This window comes from Urocitellus parryii, chromosome 15 (genome assembly GCF_045843805.1).
Source record: "Urocitellus parryii isolate mUroPar1 chromosome 15, mUroPar1.hap1, whole genome shotgun sequence".
Taxonomy (NCBI): Eukaryota; Metazoa; Chordata; class Mammalia; order Rodentia; family Sciuridae; genus Urocitellus; species Urocitellus parryii.
The window spans coordinates 28,290,353-28,314,826 of record NC_135545.1 but is presented as its reverse complement, the minus strand read 5'-3'; positions in this window follow the sequence as shown (position 1 = coordinate 28,314,826).

Genomic DNA, 24,474 nt, shown 5'->3' with positions numbered 1-24,474 from the left:
TTTCCCTACATCCCATTAATTCTATATTTAGGAAACTAAAAGGAAAGGAAAAAAAAAAAAGAAAAAAAAATGAAAGAAAGAAAACCCAACCACAACCTCACACACGTCGGAAAAGATGGTAGATTCCCTGGGGCTGGGTTGGCCAAATGCGGAATGAACTGCCTTCTGCAGGGTGTCACCGTTCTCGTATTGGATTTTTCTTTTCGAAAGTCGGTGAGTTCGTTTATCTTGGACCAGTATTCCTACAGACAGGGCAGAGGCCTGGTATCTTCATCACCTCTCGAGGTACGACAGTCTGGACATGCCAAGTCCCCTGTAGGCCTGTGAGCAGTTTTAAAAGGTTTTGGTTAGCTCCACTTTTATTAGAATGAAAGCTTTTCACAAGTAAGAGGTTTTATGGGAGTTATTTTTAAAGTAATGTGTTTTTATTGGTTTCTGGTAAGATCAGTGAAATCACATGGCATTTTTAAAGAATTTTAAACCAAAAAAAGATGTTCAAACAACTTGCCCGAAACACAAAAGCCAGGAAAGTCAGAATAAGGTATTTGAACACAAGGGGGTTAACGCCAAGATAAAAAAACAGTTCCGAGGAGGCCGAAGAAAAGGGCGAAGGGGAACTCCAAGCCAGGACAAAGGTGAGCTAAATTCAGCATCTGAAATGTCACTCACTGGGATGAGGGGACCTGCATGTCCTTATATTCCAAGGGAGTCCACTGCCCACCAGATATGGGGATCACGACTCGTGGTGCATGAAAATGAAGCTCATTAGAAAAGGGAACAGGCTGTCAGTTGCCAAGACCTGAAAAGAATAAAGCAAATGATCGAGAAAAATTGAATTGAGTGGCAGGAATTCGGCAGAGCCTCGGACCTGCAAATCACAGATCCAACATGGGGTTCTACCTTTTTCTGTTTCTTCACCTCTTCTTGGTCTTTTTCTTCTCAGTATTTACCATCTTTTCTAATTACCAAAGTATCATATGCTTGCTCTCTGCTCCTTAGGTGGTTTCTATATTTATACATGTCCAGCACAGTCTGCAAAAGGAAAGATCGCTCTTCAGGTGACAAAACAAGTCAAAAGCAAGAAGGACACCCTAGTCTCTCAGTAGTAGAGGACAAAAAATCAGAGGTTCCAGTAGCTCCTCACCATACTTTATAATAATAACGTGAATTATTTACTACTTACACCTATGTATGCACAGGTTTGCTCTTGGTGCATGTCTACTCCCTTGCTAGATTGGTGTTCCCCTGACAATTCATGTGTTGGGATACTCAATTCTCAATGTGACAGTGCTAATACTCAATATGATAGTATTGATAGGGAGTGACTAAGTCACAGGGTTCCATCCTTAAAAGTGGGATTAGTTCCCCTATAAAAAAGGCTAAGGGTCTCACCTTTCCTTTCACCATGTGAGGATGTGATTATATATACCACCTAAGGAGCAGAGAGCAAGCCCTAACCATACCCTAAATCTGCCAGCACCTTGACCTTGGATTTCCTAGCATCTAGAACTGTGAGCAATAAACTTCCAACATTTGTAAATCACCCAGTCTAGGATTTTGTTATAGCAGCCCACACAAACTAAGACACCTCTAAAACACACAGACATGTGCACACCAGACCACACAATATGATCAGCTGCTTCCTGAAGGAAAGGCAAAGTCCGCGTCTTACCAAGGCAGGACTGAGGACAAGTTTCTACATTTACAAAGCGTTCAGTGAACATGAGTGATTCAATGCTCTATCAAACCATGGCTGCCTCATAACTCTTCAAGTCAAATGAACAGTCAAATAGATCTACTAAGATGCCATAGAGTCTACCAAAGTAGTCCTCTGTATTCTTGTACCTAATTATAGAAAACAGTTGAAGAGTAAATCCCCACCTGTCCCCTAGAAAGAATGGCATTAAAGCAACAGAGCCTTCTAGAAAGAGAACTATAAAGATCTTCGAGAGACTTCATTGCAAGTTATGTCTGTGTCATTGCAGCTAGGTGACCTTTGGACTCCTGCTTCTCCCAGAGATGACAATAATTATTCACCCTTCCCCTTGAATCAGAACTAATTTGGAGAGAAACAGAAATTGGAAATGTTATAGGCATACAAAATTTATATTCCAAAGGAGACACTTTCTTAGTTTGTTTCTCTGTTCACCTAGGGACTATGGAATAAAGTTATACAGAAAATATAAAAGTGCTTCCACAAAGTACAGGCCCAACTCACTTGTGTGTATTAGTGTGTTTTCCATTGCTATATCAAGATACCAGAGGCTCGGTAATGTAGAAAGAAAAGAGGTTTATTGATCTCAGAGATTTGGAGGTTCAAGGCATGACTACAGCACTGGTTCAGCTGTGGTGAGAACTTTGTGGTGGATGATATCACAATGGTAGGAGTATATATAGGAGAATGAGATCACATGGCAAGACAGGAAGCCAGAGAAAATGGAAAAGGGGCCAGTCTTGCTCTTTTATAACAATGTTCTCCATAAGAGCTAACGGGAGTCCCATGAGAACTACAATGGTATCTCCCCAGGCAGCACCCTCAATGGCCCAATCACCTCACACTGGGTCACACCTCTCAAGTGTTCCACTACCTCTTATCATTGCCCACCCTGGAGACCGAACTTCCAACCCACAGGTGTTGGGGGAAACACTTGAGCCTTATGTATACCTCAGAGCTGTGCTTTCTGGTGGTTTTCGGAGGTGGGACACTCTTCATTTTGAAGTTAAATCTTCAAGGAGATCATCTCTTCTTATGAGTTCTGGAAAAGGACTCTTTTTCCTCCAAAAGAGCATAGTAAATGCCACCAAGTTCCATCAGAATTAATTTTGACTATGAAACACAAAATCACTTAGGACAAAGAGGTTTGTCTATCTCAGAAACAAACTGAGAAAGGGAAAAGTTGAGTCTGGGGATGCCATTACTGAGTAAAAGATGAAGCAGTATTCAGTAAACATGATGATATGCAACTCGGGGTACACTGCTTGCACCTTCCTCCACTCCTTCTGTATAGCAGACTTGCAAAATTTTTTCCTCCTAGAGAATTGATTTATCAGTCATTGCTGAAGGTGTTATCAAACATCCCGGCTCTCTATCTCTGCCTCCACCTCCTTCCTGATCTTCCACCTCTGCCTCCTCCTCTCCTGGCTCTCCACATTATAGAGCTATGTTTCCTGACCTCCGACCGGGTGAAGCCACAGGACTAGTTTCCATCAATGAGTCGTTCACAGATATTTGTCGAGTGAATATAGAAAATTCAATTGCAAGTGAAATGATCTTTAGAGGCCTGTTTTCTCTGCCAGAGCCCCACTAGTTATATCAACCTACATGCCACAGTGTAGAAAAGAGGAACAAAACCCCCAGGTGAGCCACAATCAATGCACAAGATACTAATTTTGATAGGTTAAGCTGCCTAAAGTTTGGAGTTGCTTGTTACTACAACACAACCTAGTCTGCCCAGGCTAAGCCATATTGGGAATACAGAGAATATATACACTAATTACCTGTTGCCTATACTATAATAAGAACCCTGAACCTAATAACTTAAAACAACCACCATTCTACTTGTAAATGATCCTCTGGGTCATTTCTGGAGTTGGGCTCAGCAGAGTGGTTCTTCTGCTCATTTCACTCGAGAGACTTGTATAGCTGCAATCCATGGATGTACTGAGGGAGAGCTATGCGTCCTCAGGTGTGACAGTCCATCTCTGCTTCATATATTCTAAATCTCTAGAAGGCTGGTTCAGGATTTTTTCACCTGAGCCTCAGTACAGCAATACAGCAAAATCAGAAGCCATATACTCCTCTTGAGGACTAGAACAAGAACTTCCACATTCTACTAATCAGAGCAGGTCTCTAGTTTAGACACCAGGGGTACAAAAACCAAAAGACTTCACATTGCAAAGGGGCATACATATAAGGATAGGAGGAACCTGTGGTCAGTTTTTGCAACTTATCACAGTATTACATGACTGGCAAAATTCTGGCCTATAATGTTTAGACGTTGAAATTGTATCTCATTGGTTTTTGGTGGAGAAGGGTGATCACCAACAAAATTTTGCTGAAAGGACACAAGTCAAAGAGCCCTTGATTTCCTCTACCAGCCCAAAATGAGCTGCCACCACCCAGTCTTCATGTGATATGTGGTCTCCTTTCAATGTACCCTTCCTTAGATGCTTGGGCCATTTTCTCTATCATCATTTATACAATGTTTTAAAAAGTGTATGCATCTCAGGAAGATGACTTGGTAAGAACAGATAATACCCAAGAGTCCATGGTTTATGCAGAAGTGGACTTCAAATTCTAATAATGGCTCCTATATATTGTAGGGCAGCAAGTGGTATTTGAAGACAACAAAGGTCTTTAACAAAGGTCAGATGAGTGATCTGGATACGATGGAGTGAGGAAGGCAACTTCTTAGGAAGGTGGACGATTTGTAAAAACATCCATGAGTAACAATAGTGATGACTTACTGAGTATGTGAAACTACTACCAGTAATACTACTAAATGCTAAATAAAGCAAATGCTCTCCTAAGGATGAAGTGTATCTTTATCAAAATAAGAAACAGAGGGTCCATAGGAAGTCTATGTTGGTTGTTTGTGCAATTTTAACAGACTGGACATAAAATCCACTGAAAAGGGAGAATGATCAGAAGAGAGGAGACAAAGGCAGGGTGTGTCCCTCCACCCCATTCTGCCTTCACACCTGGCAAAGGCTCCAGAGTCCAAGGGCTTGTTCCTCTTTTGACCCACAGTGTCTCTGTCCACCTTCTAGTGTTCAACAAGGACCTAGATGGATGGCCAGTCTCCAGTTTTATGGGCAGGACATCCCAGATCTTGCCTTCTGCTACTGCCTTAGACTGGCAGGGGCTGAGGGGGGCACAGGAGGACAGGACACACCCCTCAGCCACGTCACCTCTAAAGCCAGCAGGGAGACTGAAAGGCTGCTGCTTTCGCAGATGGAAGGTGAGTGAATGTCCCTGGGGCAAATGGATGGATCCAGCTCCAAGAGGTTCCAGAATTTAAAGGGCAGCTGGCCTCTGGGCTGGTTGTGAAGATTGTAGGAAAATTTTGTAACGTGGACCCCTGGAGTGGCTCTCTGCAGGTCTGCTCCCCGCTGGTTGCCAGTTCTATTTCCTCTAGCCTGACATTTCCAATTTTCTGGTAGCCATGTGATGACTCTTGAAGGGAGCAAAAGAGTCCACCTTTACCAGGAATCCATCCTGAGCCGGCCAAGGAGGCTGCAGGGCATTTCCCGACCTTCATTCACTGCCCAAATGCCGATTTCACTGTCAGCCTGCCCGGTTTTCACAAGTTCATGGTCTTTCATATAAATTTATAACGAGGCATTCCAGCTGAGACTGGACTTCTGAAATCTGGACACCCAAGAACCAAGAAGTTAATGCCGTTTTAAACCTGTCCGTAGACTTTCAGCTCAAAAGGTGGAGGGATCCCACACTTCTTTCTCCCCTTTCTCTAATAAAGTCAAAGGGTGTTAAAATAGGAGGAAAGAATCCTGCAGTAGAACAGAGAACCGGAGTAGTTTCTGGAATAGAGAAAATGTGAAGGAACCTCCTGCTGCGTCCATCATAGAAGTGGGAGCTGGAGTCCAAACTCAGGGAAGGCACCTGCCCAGATGCAGATCCCTGAAGAGGTGGTGAGCTGTCTGCCTGTGTAGGCAGAGGAGAAGTGGGAAGAGGAGCAGAGACGAGGAGGCAAACTGAAGTTCTTTCAGGCTCCCCTATGGCATTCCCTGCTCTTGCATGCTAAGTCCAAGGTCTAGACTAGGGTTCCTGGTACATTGCAAGTTTTGGATTGTCCTGATGTCCCTGATCTCCCACCATCGTAGGCCAAGATTCACATGGCCCTATCATACCATCCCCTGGAGGCTGGGTTGGGAAGAGGAGCTGTACACTGAAACAGAGCCACGTACTCTATAGACCAACCAGGTCCATGATCGACACTGGAATTGGCAACCAAAGATCCGGAGGAAGGTAGAGGAGCAGGTGAGGATCACTTGCAGCCCAAAACAAACAGAAGAAGGACCTTGGAGAAAGTAGAATATTCAGGAAACAGAATTTTTAAAATCAAGCGGTTACACTCGAGAGATTTATGTCAATATGACATCCATGAAAAAAGAGCAACAGCTCAGAAAATAAATCAGAGGATAAGAAAAAGCACATTGAAAGCAAACATGATAATGTTATAAATATTTCTGCTTACCCACAAGAGGCTGGAGGGATGTGAGGAAGGGGCCACCAGCCAGGGAATACAAGTGGCCTCTAATCAAAAAAGGTAAGGAACTGGTTTCTCCTCGGAAGCTGGCAGAGGAAACAGCTCTTCTGACATCTTGATTTTAGGCTTCTGATATCCAGATCTGTAAGAGAATACATTTGGGTCATTTAAAGCCATTCAATTTGTGGTAATTTGTTGCAGGAGCAACAGAAAACTAATACAAGAGGTGCTATTGACTGAGAGGATAGTTACGGGGGATCCTCAATGTCCTGAAATCTGCATAAGCAGTTCCTTACAGCCAATTATCTTAAGCAAAAAATGATAAACATTGGTAGCTATTCAGAAATACCTTTTCCTCTTTGCCAATGGTTGGATAGAGCACTAATCTCTAGGGTATATAAAAAAACTCAAAAAGCTAAACACCAAAAAAAACCAAAATAACCCAATCAATAAATGGGCCAAGGACCTGAACAGACACTTCTCAGAAGAAGATATGCAATCAATCAACAAATATATGAAAAAAAATATTCATTTTCTCTAGCAATTAGAGAAATGCAAATCAAAAACTACTCTAAGATTTCATCTCACTCCAGTCAGAATGGCAGTTATTATGAAGTCAAACAACAATAAGTGTTGGTGAGGATGTGGGGAAAAGGCACACTCATACATTGCTGGTGGGACTGCAAATTGGTGCAGCCAATATGGAAAGCACCATGGAGATTCCTTGGAAAACTGGGAATGGAACCACCATTTGACCCACTATCCCTCTCCTCAGTCTATACCCAAAGGACTTAAAAACAGCATACTACAGGGACACAGCCACATCAATGTTTATAGCAGCACAATTCACAATAGCTAAATTGTGGAGCCAACCTAGGTGTCCTTCAGTAGGTGAATGGATAAAAAAAATTGTGATATATATATATATACACACACACACACACACACACACACACACAGTGGAATATTACTCAGCAATAAAAGAGAATAGAATCATGGCATTTGTAGGCAAATGGAGAATATAATGCTAAGTGAAGTTAGCTAATCCCAAAAAGCAAACACCGAATGTTTTCTCTGATATAAGGAGGCTGATTCATAGTGGGGTAGTGAGGGGGAACATGGGAGGAATAGATGAACTCGCAGAGAGGTGGGAGGGAAAGAGAGGGGGCAAGGGGTTAGAAAAGATGATGGAATGAGATGGACATCATTACCCTAAGACACAAATGGTGTGAATATATTTTGTATACAGAGATATGAAAAATTGTGCTCTATATGCGTAATGTGAACTGTAATGCATTCTGCTATTATATATAACAAAATATAATTTAAAAATTGAAAAAAAACCAGCATAGATACACACTCCTCCTGGAAATCACCTACACCCACAGTGGGAACCAGTGTTAGGAGAATGTCAGTGCTCTGAATACCAGAAGAAAGATGGGAAGAACTGAAATCCTTAATAAAATGTTCAAACCATGTCCTCTCTGCCATGATGTTCTGCCTCACCTTAGGGCCAGAGCAGTGAAATCAGCTAAATTTGGAATGAAATTTTTGAAACCATGAACAAAAATAAATTGTTTCTCCTTTAAGTTGCTTTTCTAAGGTATTTTATCACCATTTTAAAAAGCTCATTAACACGATTTAAGCCATTCAAGTTTGACCTTCCATGGCAGAAAATATATTCTAAGAAATATTATTACAGAAAGAAATTAAAAGGAAACATTGGAAAATAAAGGGAAAAATCATCTCCCCTCCCCCGGCCAAAAATTAATGAAAAATCCATAAATTTTAATTAGCAACATATAAATTCTAACACATGCAAAAATAAGAAGGCTAAAATAACCCCCAAGTATTTCCATACAAGACTATGGCTACTCAGTAGAAGTAATGAAGAACTGATCCATCTATAACATGAACAGCCTTGAAAACACTATGCTAAGTGCAAGAAACCAGCCACAAAGACCACACATTATTATAATATAATATCTAATTATAGTAAGTGTCCGATAGGCAAATCTACAAAGACATAGATCAGTGGCTGCCTAGGGCTGGGGGCAGGAAGGCTAGAGCTGGTCAGAAAGGAGGGGGAGTGATCAGTGGGTACCAAGAATGTTTTGATTGTAACAATGTTTGCCCAAGTCTGTGAATATCTTTTAAAATATTGCATCAGACACTTAAAGTGATTAAATTGAGTCCTCTGTAAATCACCTCTCAATGAAGCTAATAAAAATAATCTTTTAAATGATACAATAAAATGTTTTACACATGAAAATTTATCATGAACAGAAACCAAAAATACTGAGCAGGATGAGGGGAAAAATAATCCACATTTCAACATATTATGTAAAACTATAATGCACATTTATTGTGCAATATAGTTTTTTATTGTGCATTATAGTTTTACATAATTGTGGGGCTTGTTTATAAATACATATAACATAATTTGCTCCATTTCTATCCCTAATACTATCCTTTCCTTCTTCCCTCCCCTCCCTCCCCCAATATCCTTCCACTAATCTATTAGTTTATCTCCTATTAAATTATTTTAAATTGGTGCGTTATATTTATACACAAAAGTGGAACTCACTGCAACATATTCATACATGCATGTAGCATAATTTATTCAATTTTATTCTACAATTCTCAACATATTGTTATAAAATTTACAGAGTAACAACAGGTTATACAAAGTATAAGATAAAGGTGATCTAAGTCATAGCAAATAACAGAAAAATGGAAGAAAAAGAACAAATATGGAAGCTACAAGAAGAAATGATTTTTAGTTTAGAATTTTATAGTAACTAAACTATAAAAATTGTAAGGGTGATGGGACTGAGGCTGTAGCTCAGGGGTAGAACATTTGTCTCAACGTGAGGCACTGGGTTAGATCCTCAGCACCACATAAAAATAAATAAAGATACTGTGTCCATAAATTTTTGTTTAATTACAAGGATGAGGATGAAGATATTTTTCAGCCAAGTAAGACTTACAGTCTTTTCCCCATTATATTTTCCCAAAATTTACTTGAGAATATAATGCAGCAAGCAAGCGAAAGAGAATAAGAGAAAACTAGGTGTGCCAGTCAGCTTTCCTCGCTATGACAAAATATCTGAGATAGGCAAATTTTGAGGTGGAAAGGTTTATTTTGGCTCAGATTTCAGAGATTTCAGTCCACAGTCACCTGGTTGTTGCTTGGGCCCAGGGTAGCACAGAACATCATGGTGGGAGCAGGTGGAGGAAATCTGTTCATTCCATGACAACAAGGGATGCTCCCAATGACCTAACTTCCTTCCATTAGGCCCCTCCTCCTCAAAGCTCCTCCCACCTACCAATAGCACCAAGGCTGGAGACCATGCCTGCCACACATGGTCTTTAGGGGACAGTCAAGATCCAAACTATAACAATAAAACTCACTCCACAGAGGAGCTAACCTAAGCTTAAATGAAAGGATGAATTTAAAAAATGAAGAGGAAAAAAATAGATATATAAAATATGTATATATAGGGGCTGGGGTTGTGGCTCAGTGGTAGAGTGCTCACCTAGCATGTGCAAGGCACTTGGTTCAATCCTCAGAACTGCATTAAAATAAATATATAAAATATTTCTGTGAATATACTATGTACACAACAGGAGATATGAAAATTGTGCTCTATATTTGTAATAAGAATTGTTACACATTCCACTGTTATATATGAATAAAAGTAAATAAATAAATAGATAAATAAATAAATAAATAAATAATGAGGATATTATGTCCAACTACAACTAAAAAATTCTTTTAAATATGTATATATATATATATATATATATACACATATATATTTAAGTTTGAATTGAGTACTATAAGAAATACAAATAGGTACATTCTTAGAAATAGTGTGATTAAGAAACAGGATAATCTTAATTATGGCATAATTAGGGTGCTTTAGTCAAAAAAATAAGAAAAACTTCAAAGGGAAGAAATATGCAAGAAATATGTTGATGTTAATAAAAACAAGCTAAAAGTGGCATGGATTCTAACAGCAGGCGGGGGTACATTAGTGTCCTATGCTACTGCAGAAAATCACACAGACCCGTGGCTGTCGCTGACACCACTTATTCTCCCATAGCTCTGGGGAGGGGCAGTGCAGTCACTCCTGCTCAGGGGTCATCAGGCTGCTTCCGTCCCAAAGTTCTAGAGGAGAATCCATTTCCTTGACTCTGTTCCTTGTCCTTCTCCTTTACATCACCTTCAGAGCCAGCGAAGCAGGGTCTTCAAATCTGTCCTTGACCTTCTGACCTCTGCCTCCTGACCTCTGTCACCCCATTGCTTTCCTGACTCTGACCCTGCTGCCTTCGCCTTACAATGACCCCTTGTTGGCCGGGGGCTGCAGCTCGGTGGAGAGAGCTGGCCTAGCATGGACGAGACCCTGGTTCCGTCCCCAGAACTACAAAAACAAAAGAAAAAAGTAAAAAGAAATTATCCCTGGATTTTTTTTTTTTTTTTTTTGCATTGGGTCCTCCCAGATCATGACCCAGATAATCCCAGGATGATCTCTTATTAAATAAAGTGAGATTTTCAGAGACTAGAGGATTAATACATGGTCATCTTTAGAGGGGTGCTATCCATCTTTATAACACAGATTTAATAAGGAAAAATCCGTGCGACTAATGTCAGGGATGTTCTCCTAAAATCAGCTCTGGTTTGGTGAAATGGGATGATCCGCCTCTCTCTCCCTCCCTCCATCTCTTTCATTTATAATGGTCGATTAAAGGGAATTTGTTCTACAGCAACAAATGTATTTACATAATCACAATATCCTTGCTGTACTTTATTACGTTTTAACCTGTAGAAAAACATTGATTATTGATTTACTCATGTCTAACCATGATTGTAACCTGATTTTGGTTATGCTCACAGACCTTATATCTACAGAGTGATAAACCTTAACAATGTGAAAGCAAAATATGGCTGGTGGGAAATAAAGAGAGAGGGCCATGTGGAAGCACGTTTTACTACACCACAGAGAAGACACCATGTCATGTTATTGGATTAAAAAATAGACTCAGACGATATTAAAAAAATAGTGAGACTCAATGTCATTTTCCCCATTATATATCATTTTTCAGGCTCAAAGACCTCCCATAGAAAAACTAGAACTTACAGCACTAACAGAATGGGAAGGAGGAGGGAGATGACTGAGTTCAGGGCCGTGTCTTGCTCCTTAGGCGGTCGGCCACCTGTTCAGAACTGATAGGACAAGAAGTGGGACGCTGAGCCTCCCCTGGGCATTTGAAATCAACTCAGAAACGTGGGAAATAGACACTGAAACATGGCTCCTCTGTGGCGTGGGACATCTGTGGAGAGAGGGGGAAACATGGTCCCCTCTGTTGTGGTTTAGATGTGGTGTCCCCCGAAAGCCCGCCTGTGAGACAATGCAGGAAGCTGGGAGGAGACATGAGTGGGGTATAGCCTCAGCCTAATCAGTGAACTGATTCCTGACGGGGGTAACTGGGTGGTGGGGTGGGTGTGGCTGGGGGAGTGGGAACTGGGCCACGGCTTTGGGTGTATACTTGAACCTGGACGGTGGCGACGCTCTCTCTGCTGCCTGATCACTGTGACGAGAGCTGCGTCCCTGGGCCACACTCTTCTCTGTTGAGCCTCACCTTCAGCCCCAAGAAATGGAGCCGGCCTTCTGTGGACTTCAGTGGACCCGCAGATACACTCCTCCTCCTCTGTGGTGGTGCTGGTGGGTCCTCTAGTCACAGCAACGAAAAAGCTGATGGAAACACCCCCAGAGGCTCTTCAGAAGTGGAGGCGATCGCAGCCCCAGCTGGGGGCCCTCTGTCTGCAGACGGTCCTCAGCGGCCAGGCCTCCTCAGCCAGGGGCCCAGGAAACAGAGCATCACGCCCCTCCTCTGGGAGACAGCTTGCCTAACATGGCCGGCCCAGGGCAGCAGAATTAAGTCCTGAGGGAAGACTGAGACTTTGCATCAATGCAAAATAGGATGCGTGCAGTTTTAAGATTTCTTCCCAAAGTAGTCCTACTCTAAAGACTCTGTGTGAATCCATTTGTGATTGACGCACAGCAGGTGAGTGGGTGTGGCCCGAGAACTTGCGTGCCACTTTTTCCCCTTGAGGGTCTGACCCTTTCAACAGGACGGACCAGGTGAGCGCCACCTCACGGAGCAGGGAAGTCAGGGAGCGGCCAGCAGAAGGACCAAGGGTCACCACATGAACCGTGAATACACGTGACTGTTCTTCCAAACCAGGCACGACTGTCTTCCCAACTTCCCTCCAGCCTCAGTTTACCTCTCGGAAGAAACTAACCCCACCTCAAGTCATTGTCTGCGACACATCAATCTGCTGTATTTGATCAGAGATTCCTGGAAAACAGGTTTTCCCAGGAATCACCAGGACTGCGTTTGCACACAAGCATCAGTGATCTTGAGGTGGATACTGAGTCTCGGCATTCAGATCTTTAAGACATTATTGTAAATTTTTAAAAAACTTGAACCCCAACCCAAGCGGTGTGCCCTCTTTAGTTCAGCTTATGCCTGTTCAGCTGTTGTTTTACTCTCTTCCCTACAAGGTGGGTTTCGTGGGATCACCAGTTACTCGTGAACCCAGGAAAGATAGCTGAGAGGATGAATGAGGGAAATGAGGAAACCATTTGTTTTCTTCTTTTTTGCTTTTTTTAAACTGGGGATTGAACCCAGGGGTGCTTGACCATGAATTTTGAATAGATGAGTGACTAAGCCACAGCAGGTAGGATTCTAGAGGTTGGCAATTCAGAAGAGAACAAGGTTGGAGACCTCTTCCTCTCCTAAGGCAAACAAAGGAAAGGCTATAATAATATTATATATATATATATATATATATATATATATATATATATTACTTTATTTTTGATTTGTGGTAAATGCTATAAGGAAAAAAAAAACAATATAGCTAGCTAGCAAAGTTGACAGCGAATTGTGGTAGGAGAATGCTGTATTAGCTGCGTGGCCAGGGGAGCCCTCTCTGAGGGCTGGACAATAAAACCGACATTGAAGGATGCAGCAACAGTGATGATTCCAGGGGAGAGGATTCCAGACAGCGGGATCAGCAAGTGCAAAGGCCCTGAGGTGGGGGAGCCTGGCATGGTCTCAGAAAGGTCACTATGCCTAGAATTCGGGCTGCAGCCAGAGTTCAGATGAGAAGTTTGGGGACACTGGCAGGGGTCCTATTACATAGTACTTGAATGCTGGGTGTTGGAAGCCACAGACTGGCTTTAAACTAGGCAGTGGTTTAATGTTGCTAAGGATCACTTGGGCTTGTATCTGGAGAAAGTCCTGTGGGGGCCAGGGAAGGAACACACAGATGCAGGCTGGATGAATGGTGAGTGGGGAAAGACCCATCTCAGCCTCTCCCTGTTCACTGACAGGTCAGGAAAGTTGATCTGCTTGGGACTCCGTATTCCCATTTTTAAAATAAGAGGGCTCCTGAGACCATCTATTTTTTTTGTGCATATTTTAATTCTTCATTGACACGTGGTAATTGTGTGTATATAGGGGATGACATTTTATACATGTAGACAATGTGCAGTGATCAGATCAGGGTCGTCGGCCTAGCGACCCTCTTGGATACTTACGATGTCTTTGTGCTGGGAGCACTCAAAATCCTCTCTCGTAGTTATTTTGAAATACTCAGCAGATTGCTGTCAACAGTAACCATCCTACTGTGTTACAGAACATTAGAAGTTTCTGCTCCTATGTGCCTGCAGCTCACAGGGCTATCTGTGAAGCTGGTCCCGAATCTTAGTCTTGTCCTTATTCTTAGGATTCAGAGAGAAATCTGAAGATAGCAGCTTTGTCCTCCCTGAGAGAGCCCAGCTCGTGGGCAGGTGACACGGCTCCAGCCAGCCTGGGGTTGCTCTGCTGCTAGGGTGGCTGGAGGAAGCCAGTCACCACCCTCCCACCTGGCTCCCAAAGCAGAGCTGGCCACCACCTGATTCTGCCACCTTCATCAAAGCCAGAGGAGGAAGGCTCCCAGGTTTTGCAACGGCAAATCCCTGGGGAGCTTGGATTAGACTTGATTTCTTACCTTGCTCTTTGCTCCCCACAAAAGAACATGTGGCTTCCTCTTGGGGTTCACCCCATCAGCTCCACTGGGAAGGAAGATGGGGTCCTTGGCAGCCAACACTCTCTGTTTTATGGTTTGACCAGGAGAAAAGGGGCTTGACCTGGTTGCACGTTGCATCTGGCTCCTTCCACCCCGCCCCCTGGTCCTTTCATCTCTCAACGTGGTCTCCTCCTGGCTGCAGGGAGAGTGGCGCTGGGCCGGGGTCACAGCGTCTCCCCCTCCCCACTTCCTGGGCTCCCTGGCCCTCTGGACACTTGGCTTGTGCAGCTGCTAGATATAAATTCCTCACATACATCTCCGGCCGGCCGGTTTATTTTTATAAACAATAAATAGGATGACATTCCAACAGTGTCCCCCTCTGTTCGGAGGAGTGGACAGAGCCGGGGAGCTAGGGACTGAGGTTTGGCGGGGTTTATACAGATGGTGGCCCGCATGTTGTAAATCTCATAAACACGGGAGAGAAGGTTTTTTCTTCCTCTTTTCTTTTTTATCCCTAAGAAGCACAAACAACAACAACCCATGGGCCCATCCCGTTTTCTTTCTCTGCCCAGGATCACAAGGCATTATGGAGGCCTACAAATCACCCCCGGATGATATTAAGCTGCTTCAATAACACTCTAGATCCCTTCCGGTGGGTTATTTTTCTTCATTAGAAACGATAGCCCAAGTGCACCAAATCTTCTTTTCCTTTCCTCAAAATTTATAGATCACAGTCTCTAAACTAATTGTTAGTTGCACACACTGGGCCGCGAGCTGTTTGTCCACAGAGCCATTACCTCCAAGGCCCTGATTAAAGGGATGGGGGACGCAGAGGGGCGAGGAAGTAACCCAGGCGGGGGGCCCCGACATCCTCAGGGGAGAAGAGTGAGAGAGGGGTTCCTTATCCATCACCGGCCCTTCTTCCAGGGCCAAGGTGTGGCAGGCACTGAGAGATTCATCGTGATGTTATGGATCAAAGCAGCTTCCGGGCCAACACCTTCCTGGGAAAGGGAAACATCTGCTCAGACACTCAGTTGTTGGAAAATGTTGCCATTCAGCAGTTGGATTTTCACTCAAGAATGTCACAAGAGAAACAGCCCCAGTTGATCCCCCGGATCCATGACCAGGGCACCTCACCCGTCACGAGCACTGTGGAAAGAACACCCTGGTTTAGAGAGGCTCCAGAGTGATGTGCTTCTCCAAGTACCAAGGGAACAGAAATGGGCTCTTCTGGCCTGAGAGCATCTTGGTCCGCCCAGCTGCCGGCATCGGTCCATGATTCAAGGATCCCCGTCTGGAACCCCTCAGCACCCCCTGATCCTGTCTTCGGCCAGCACCTGGGAACTGCGCCTGACAGCGTTTGCAGACAGAAAGAGGAGGCTCAACTTTCAGGAAGCCAACAGAATAGGGGCAAGTGTGCACCCCCAGGGAGCAGCTCCCAACCAGGGGAGGAGAGGCACACTGCGTGAATGTCCTGGCTCCCTGTTTGCCCAGATAACATGGCCCATGGGACTCAGAGAGTCCCCAGTGGGACGGAGCTGTGATGGGCACAGGGAAACCCTCCTCCTCAGCACGCCCTTCCCATCTTACCTCCTCACCCCCTGCCAGTAATTCCTGAGATCACAGTGCAAATAAATCTTCCCACTCGTACCCTTGTCTCAGACTCTGTTCATGGCCAACTCCAACCAAGACACTTCACTACTCTTTGGTCCTTTGTAAATGACCCTGATGACACTTTGGCTCTTCCTCATCTTCAGAATTTCCAATTCAGGATAATTTAAATATCCTATTTCTTTTAAAAATCAGAAGACCTGACACCCAGCAGCCCTGAGCAGGAGCTGGGGACAGCGGCTCTCGGGTGAAGCTGTTCTCTCTGCTCTTCCGCATCCCCACCAGGCGCAGCTCTGTTCTTTCACATCAGCATCCTGGTCCCTGCAGGCAGATCAGGGTTTAAACTCCTCATTTTGCTATTATCCTTGGCCTTTTCTAAAGAGCTGTGGACCACAAACCAAGCATCTTCCTTGCATGCTACTCAACTTCTTTCTACAATCTAACAGCGGGACTCTATGGGAAAGTGTGCCTCTTTTTTACTTTCTTTTTTTTTAAATTGTTTCATTTGTTTTAATTAATTATACATGACAGTAGAATGCATTTATGCACTTTAATATACATGGATGGGATATAATTTGATTTTTCTGAGTGCCCATGTTGCAGAATCACATTGGTTATACAGTCACATATATACATAGAATAACAATGTCTGTTTCATTCCACTATCTTTCCTATCCCACATTCCCTCCCCTTCCCTCCCATCATTTCCCTCTACCTAATTAAGGTAACGATATTCTTCCCTAGTGCCCCCCCACCTTATTGTGAATTAGCATCCACATATTAGAGAAAACATTTAGCCTTTCGGTTTGTGAGATTGGCTTATTTCACTTAACATGAAATTATCCAGCTCCAACCATTTACTGGCAAATGGCATAATTTCACTCTCCTTTAAAACTGAGTAATATTCCATTGAGTCTATATATATACCACATTTTCTTTATCCATTCATCTATTGAGGGACACCTAGGTTAGTTCCACATTGTAGCTATTGTGACTCCTTGGTTTATACCCAAAGGACTTAAAATATTTTTACTCTTTTTAATTCTATATTTTCGTAATGATGGTTCAAAAATTTTCCAGCAGAAGGGAGTCTTTGTGATCACTAGTCAGACTGGCCCATCCATGTAAAATGCACCTTATTTATTTTTTCCACTTTATTCATATTCAACTGGAACTCAGACCAGTTTTCCCTCTTACGATCATGGCAGGATCCCACAGAGCCAACTCTAAGGTCTTGGCTTTTTCCTCGAGTAGACGAGCTTTCAAAAATTACTCCTGTTCTTCCTTGACTTCATACTCTGCCACTGTGAATAGTCACGGGCTTTCTTTCCTCTTTGTGTGGTTTCCCAAACTGCAGTGGATTACTTTTCCTCTCATATTAAAGGACTGCTTGCTACATTGTTAGCCCCGTAATATAATCAAGTATGATAAGAAAAAAATCCGAATATGCATTTGAAAAAGCATGCGTGACCTAACATAATAGATGTGACCTAACATACTAGCTATGACATCATAATAGATATGACATGCCTTCAACCAGTGTCCTTTTACCACAGCGGCAAAAAGTCAGGTTCCAGGATAAGAGCAAGAAATCCATTGCACCATCCAGGCGATGTGTCCACACGTCTCTAAAGAGCCAGAATTGGAAAACCACATCCTTCACTTCTCTGTCCATTTTCTCCTGCTGAAGAAGGGTGAGCCATCGATGTGAGACACTCTGAGAAGTTTAGGAGCTTCAGACAGTCGCAGGCCCCCAGGGCTTCCTGGCTCCTCCGCTGGGTTTGCCCTCCTGTGTGAACAGGTGCCAACAAAATATCACAGCCTCCAAGGAGCACACCATTGTCCCCAGCCCATTTGGCAGCAGGACCTCTGAGATGGAATGGAGCTCCACAGAACCGGAGGTGAGTCTTTGGCTTCCGAGCTGGGAGTCAAAGGCAGCCCGGCCCATGGCTGCCAACAAGGTCAGGCAGCTCTGAAGTGCTAGGGGGTAGGGGGACTGAAGGACCCGGACCATAATTCCCAGCAGAGTCCCAGCCTGAGGTATGAACCCTTGGCACATTGCAGGACCCTGCCGTCTACAGGCTCTGTGCAGTGTGAGCCTGGATCCAAAGGCCAGGTGACATCTGCAGTGTCACCTCAGCAGCACAGGGCAGGGACGGACAGAGCCAGAGCAGAACACTCAGAACGTCAGGAACAGAACTGAGAACTGGGCTCAGACATGCAAGACTTCCTCTTGGGAACAAAATAGGGGACCTCAGCAGCATGCCGGGAAGTCTCAACGCAAGCCAGGTCCTGCCTCTCACTGGCTCTCCATTGCTCTCATACGAAATAAACGGCTGAACAGAGCTTCCCAAGATACTGTCCTCGGTGACCTCATGGAACCCCACAGGTCCCTCACTGTGGGTCCACAGACGGCCTGACGGAGGGCTGTGTCTGTGAGCTGGGGGAGACATTCAGAGATGGGATGCACCATTCACGGTCCCCACCCTCCAGGAGCCCACAGTCCACGGGGGAGACACAGGAGTGACCATAAATTTGAAGGAAAAGCCTGAAAGGACTATGAGAGTTCTGAGGTGACAAGAAGAAAGCAGTGGTCAGTTCTCTGAACAGAAAAAAAGGACCCTCTGTGGGTCCTTGAAGACTGAGGATCCATTCGTAAGCAGAAGAGGAAGAAAATTCTAGAAGAGACTCCAAATGTGGCAGAGAGAATCGCTTGAATGTTTTGATGCAGAGGCTTAAAACTGCCTAGGACATGGGGACTTTAGTGAGATGGGGGGTCACCAGAGGACATTGGTTGAACTGCAGGAAAGTGGGGGAACTTGAACCTGGCATGGCCTCTCCAAGCAGAATGGATTGGCTCATGTGCCTGAAAGACCCAGAAGGTATCATGGCTTTAGAATCCTCCCTCCACCTCTCGGTTCCTCTTTTCTCTTTGTCTCTCAGCCAGGTGGTGACGAAGACAGACACTGACAGGTTAGCAACCTTCTGGAAAGACAGCGTCTCTTCCCCCTTACGTTTCCATGAAATTCCAAGAGAAAGGGCCTCATGGACTCCAACTTTGCCACGTGCCCTCTTCTAATCCAATTTCCACAGCAGGAACTTCTCATTGCTCAGACGTGAGTCATGGGCTCGTTCCTACGATCAGGGTTGGGATCCGTTGGCCCCCATCCAGTAATGACCTTGAGTAGCCCAGGGCTGGCACCCCAGGGAAGACGAGGCTGCTATGGCCCAAATGGGGACGGATGTTATCCGGGGAAAAGCCAGCCCTCTCTCCTACCCAGTTCCACCTGAGCCCCTCGCCCTCCAGATGTGCGGCTTGTGCAAGGACAACAGTCCTCCTGCCAAAGCGATAGCTGTCTGGACTTTGATGTTCCTCAGTTTCCACACTGGGGTTAGCTCTCCTGCCAGAGCTGCATACTTGTTTGTTTTGTCTGGACAGATTTTTGTGATGCTTCTGCTGAGGGAAACAGCTACATCAATAAGGTCCACTGTTTTGTTAGCTTTATCAAGTAGCAGAACGTCTGCTCTGCTGTAGGGAGATGGTTTTGTGTCCCCAGCTCTCTCTTAAGAGTGGCTATTTCCCAGCGAATTTTTTTTTTTTCCTGTGCAAATATCTTCACATAAGCCCACTGTCATATAAATAATGGGTGAGCTTCACGGTCATCTTCTTGCACCTACGTGAATTTGCGTCTTCCACCGTCTACCTCACTTAGCAATTAGATTTGGTGAATCAAGCCAATGTGTTCAGCAGCAATGTCGCTGGCCTGAGTTTACAAAAATAGCTTATAAAAGAGTTTATAGAGATAGCTCCTCAGAGCCTACAAGGTGACCTGTGGTATCAGGGACCTGCTTTGTGTGCAAAGTATCCACTAAGGAGGTGTCAGACCAACTACGAGTGAGCAGAGAGCTCTGTATCTTCCACCCTATCTCCTTCCCTCCCTCCTCCTCTCCTTCAACCCAGACTTATTGACCAATTACCATATCCCAGGCACTGGAGATAGAGTAGTATTTCTATAAATTCCCTTAATATTATATATATAATTATATATTATAAAATATATATAAAATTACATCATAAGTGTTTATATATAAATTATGAATGTCTATTTGATATGTGATATGTATGCTTATTACTTAACAGACATTATTCTAAAAACTGTGCATACAGAAACTCTTTTTATCTTAGAATAATATAATCAGATAAATATATTTTCCAGATAAGGAAATCGAGGAGGCCCTCGGTCATCAATGGACATAATGAGTTATTGGAAGAGAATCAATACACTGTGCCATTAATCTATTTGTGGGATAATCACATGCGAGTTAATTACAAATCGTGCGGCTCACATTAGGAGGGATGAGTTGAAGGACCTTCGACAGCGGGGCCCTTTCTGGTCAGTGGCTATGGTGAGGGAGGGCATCTCCCAGGAAGGGCCACATGAGCTGAAATTTGAGGATGAAGTGAAATGAAGTGGGTGTCAGTAGGAGAAACGGAGAGAAACGGCAGGAGGGAGATGGAGGAGGCTAAGTGCTCTAGTTCCAATCTTTTGCTTCTTGGCCATGAGGTAAGTGGTTTTGCTTCACCCTGCACTCCTCCTGCAATGTGCCCCAAAGCCTTGGGGCCCACTGGAAATGCACTCAAATCTCCAAAACCATGAGCCAAAATAAACCCTTTCTCTCTATCAGTTGATTATTCCAGGTATTTCGATATAGTGACAGAAAGCTGATCCACACACTAACAATTGTCCTTGTGTCCCAAGGCAAAGTGTTTGTCCCCACTTGTGTGACTAAGCATCTGTAGCAACTCCTTCTGTTGTTGTCAGCTGCTGATAACAGAGTCACATGCCAGCAAAGACCTCCAGAGGCCTTGGTGCTAGCTGGATCTGTGTTCAAATTCTGAATTAACTTGGGCAACCTTAGGCAAGTCACATAACCTTCTATCTAAACTGTAACAGCCTCTGACAGAGTAGGGCTCTAAAAAATAATAAAAACAACCAAACTATTCCTCCCTTCCTTTCTGTGTAGCTGTTTTTAAGATAGACAATACAGCAAATGTCTAGACAAACAACTATAAAGATAAATGACTTTAAGTGGCAGGCAAGAGTCACTTATCAGCACCATGATGATGATGATGGCCAAAGCTCTCTCCATAGAAGTTCCCTCTACTGATATTCCCAAAGCATTATGATGCTTGGGGTCCTCCTTTATCCTAGTTATTAGTGGAAGCAATAGGGATACGCTATTGCTGTCAGTGGTCACTCATGAACAAGGACTGTTGACCAGTCAACTTTGTGCCAAGGGTGACAATGGCCAGTTGGAAGAAGTCCACACACGTTTTCCACAAATAATGTAGCCTTTCCCTTTGTAGCTCCTCCTTATTTATCTTTGTTTTAGAGAAATAGACATAAACCTGGAAAATCATGAGGAGGCCTTAGCCATTCTCACTGTCCAGATAGATTGACTGGCAGTTAAAATCGCAGCACGGATATTCCTGAGGGCCTCTGCCTCGCACAGTCCAGTTAAGAGTGAATCAGTTGTGGGATGTCTCCGTCCTTCCAGAATCCTCTGGTTCTCAGGATCACATGTGGTTCCAGTCCCCTACTTTTGCTGATTTGGAGAATTTGAGAAATCATCTCATGTCCTGCCAGCTTCTAATTGGTCAAACCAACCTGGAAGCCAAAAGCCGGTACCCAAGGCCTGGGGAAATTTGCAAACTTTTTAACCTAAACTCATAAAAAAAAAAAAAAAAAAATTTATGTCGACCCAGCTTGCCCATATTTACACAAATAAAGAAGTTTCCTGTTATCATCGATCCTTATCCTTCCTACAGTTTCATTCTTACATGATTGGGATATGATGTCATGTGATAGTTTTGTCTTTTCAAATGATGGCCAAGGACTCGCTCACTTTTACAACCCACTTCCTAATGCCTGATGGGTGGCAAGCCTCAATTTAACAGTCTGAGCCAGCAGATCCAGCATCCAGTACTGCAAGTGAGAGCTCTGGTGGCAACAGGGAAACCCACGGCACCCACCCCACTGAGTCTATCTGGGGAGTTGTGCAGAAAGACCAGTTTCAAGCATAACTTATGGAAGCAACTTTTCTTTGGCAAAATTTCCATTCAGGCGTAAAACATACGGATGGGGCACCCAGCATATATTCACAGCTCCATGCATTTTTACATTGTAGGCACCCCAGAAAAGCCAGCACCCTAAAAGCCCCCAAAGCACCTCCCAGCCTCTACCCTCTCACCATCCCAGAGCTGAAATGTTCCTGACTTCGATACCAGATATTAGTTGTGCCAGGATTTGAATATTGTATGCACCAAGTCATACAAGATGAACTTCTCTTCCTGGGACTTGTGCTCAGTCAACATAATAGATATGAGATTCTTCTATGTCCATGGTGTAACTGAAGTTTGCTCTTGCTCATTGCTGTATAGTAGTCCACTGTGCAGCTTGGTGGCACATCATTTCTCAACCTGAGGCCCTTGTATCATTTCTGGTTTGCGACTACAATAAGCACGGAACGTATGTCTTTGATAAACACGTGTGTCCATTTCTATGCAGTCTATACCCAAGAGTAGAATTGCTGGGTTGTAGAATATGCATAGATACAGCTTTGAAAAATATTAACCAGATGTTTTGAGGCCTAAAAACGGATATAGGTTCAACTTTTTATATTCAGTATGAGAACAGTTTGTAGGAAGTCCCATGGGGTGTTAAAGATAATTCTCTTACAGCTGAAATTGTTTACTATATTGCAGAGAAGAATGTCGGTGAGAAAACTGGTCCTCTTTTCAGCCAGCACCCAGGCATTTCAGGAAGCTCCCTAAAGACATCCTTCTAGTTTATCACTTTTAAAGTAAAACACATCATCTGGGGGATACCCACATCCAAGTGTCTCAATTGCCATCTCTGATCTAGCTCCAGTTTCCAAACCCATCCCCACCATTTCTGGTCTCTGTGTGCTGAGTACGTCTCAGGTGGCATTTATGTCTCAGTACACTGACACCTGTAGGCATCAAGATTTGGGGAGGCCGCATGGAACCGTGGAGAGGACATAGATTTGCGAGTCAGAAACATCAGGTTTTGAAGTCTGAGTCCTAATGGGTGACCTTCAGGACATCATTTCACCTCTTGGAGCCTAGTTTCTTCGTCTACCAAATGAGCACACTAATGCCATCTCATCCCAGAGAAGCGGCAAAGCCGATCAACTGATGAGCAGGAACAGACATTAGTGCAGGGCCAACTAATAATGTTCAATCAATATTCACCCCAATCATCATCATCATGATTATTCTCACTTTCTGACAAAATAGGGGTGTGGTCATCGGGGTGGCCCCTCAGCTGAGCAGTGAAGGCTCAGCGTCCCTCACCCCTTTCTTCCAAGCAGCCATTGAGCCTCATCCTCCCCACCCCCAGGTCTCAACAGGAGCAGGAGTGTCCAGGCCAGGCTCACATCACACTGAGCCCGATAATCCTTCTTGCCCTCAGATGCTGTGAGCTGGGGATGGGGAAGGCAGGCAGAGGGGCGTGGCCAAGTTGCAAACACCGAGCAGCAAATCGGAGCTGCCGGAAACCTGCAGCCAGAAGCAAACAGGAAATAAATTAGTTCAATCCCAGAATGTAAACCAGCATTGACAGAGACACATGGAAGAGCCATGCGTAGCAAGCAAGCCGCAATTCCTCATCTAGTTAGCAGGAGAATCAATGGCATGGAGCTCAGGCCATGGAGAAAACACTGCAGGCCACAGCGTGGGTGGGCCCGGAGCCTGGGACCCCCTTTAAAGGGTCCCTGGCACATCAGGTGCCATGGTCAGCACCTGCTCTCAGTGGTCTCTGGCTACAGGGCCTCTACATTAGAGCACAATCAAGCCATTTTGAATTTTAGGACTTGGAGATCATCTCTTCCAGAGAGATCCATGCTGCAGTTCTGTGAGGGTGCACTGAGCAGTGCTGTAGGCATGGGTGAGCTGCCATCTTCAAATAGAACTCTTACACATTGTGATTCAGGTGAACCATTTGAAATCACCGTTTCAGTTAGTCATAAGAGGCTCATTGTTGGCAATTTCATTTGGTTCAGCGGTGGGGACAGGTTCAATAAGATTCTTCTAGAGTCACCAGCTCCAGAATAAAGGCCAGGCAATTGGGTACAGTTCATTTCTCTATCCCTGGCCCTGGAACTGGATCTGGCATATACAAAAGGAGGCCTCTCAGATGAAGGAAGCAGGTGTAAATTCCTTCATGATTTCTTTCCTTAGCATTCATTTAGTTACAACCATTCACTGGTACTATAATGCATCAGGTCCTGATCTAAGGGCTAGGTTGCATCAATTTAAAATTTAAATTCTTCAATAGCAGACACACATTTACCTTCCCCAGGGTAATTCAGAGTCCAGTAGACATTAAACGGTGACCTGAGTATTCATTATAGGAAAGAGTGCCAGTGACCATTGAGTACTTACTAAGTGCTTATTTAGTAAGTCCCAAGTACTCACTCAGCACATGGCTGGCCCCTGTGGAAGTTATATGGATACTAAGTTGCAGG